The sequence below is a fragment of the Episyrphus balteatus genome, chromosome 2 (genome assembly GCF_945859705.1).
Source record: "Episyrphus balteatus chromosome 2, idEpiBalt1.1, whole genome shotgun sequence".
In the NCBI taxonomy this organism is placed as follows: domain Eukaryota; kingdom Metazoa; phylum Arthropoda; class Insecta; order Diptera; family Syrphidae; genus Episyrphus; species Episyrphus balteatus.
In genome coordinates, this window is record NC_079135.1 from 55351511 (window position 1) to 55352550 (window position 1040).

Genomic DNA, 1040 nt, shown 5'->3' on the forward strand with positions numbered 1-1040 from the left:
TCTAGCAATCGATTTTTCGGAGCACAAAATAAAAAAAAATTTCGATTTTTTTTTACCTCTACGTAACTGTTAAAATAGTCATTTTTAACTATTATGTTTATAACTTAGAGGATATAATACATGGAGTGCTTGTGCTGTTAGTTCCGTGAGCTTTTATAGAGGGCTCTAGTTTCTTTAAGTTTTTCGATAAGTGCATGCCTCCATTTTATTTTCATTTGATGGCTGTCATCAACAAGCGTGTTTATTTACAGCTGCGGAACCGGACTTTCACTGAAAAACGAAGGCAGCGACCCCTATCCATGCATATGGCGTTACAATGTATTAGGTATAGGAACAAGCACTCCATATATTATATCCTCTAAGGTTTATAATTAGAAATAACTATTATAATAGTCACATGTCATGTCAAAGCAAAATAGTTAAAAGTAGGTAACTATTTTTTATAGTTGCAGAAAAATATCTTGTAGAATATCTTAGTGGTCAAGTACAAGTTTCAAATCGTGTAGGTACAAAAAGGGAGTACAAAAACATTTTTAAATAGTTATCCCCATTTCAAGTATGAAAATAGTTAAAAAATAGTTAAAATGACTATTTTTTTCTCTGTGTGTATGTGACGATAGAATCCTGGTGGGTTATCAAAAAATAAAGTTACTACCTTAATTATTTTTCATTAAAAAATATTTCTCGGCAACACTGAATACAGCTTCCCACTGCATGCCGTTTTAACAACCCTCATAATTGTATTTATACCTACGGACGAGATACTTTGCTTTCAAACGAATGGTGGTAGTTTCCGTTTGGGTGCTTCTCTTCTCCATTCCTTATTCTCAACAGAAACAGAAACAGAATCGAAGCATTTGCACATTTGCAGCACAAAGCACTCAGTTTTGGTGGCGCGCGGTGACTGCGTAGAAAATCGAATTTCGAAATAAGTCTAAAAAAAACGTATAGCATAATAAGCGCCGTGCAGTACAAGAGCGAGCACTTGACTCCATATTCAACCAAAAAACATTCACATAGTTTTTTTGTTGTTGTTTTTT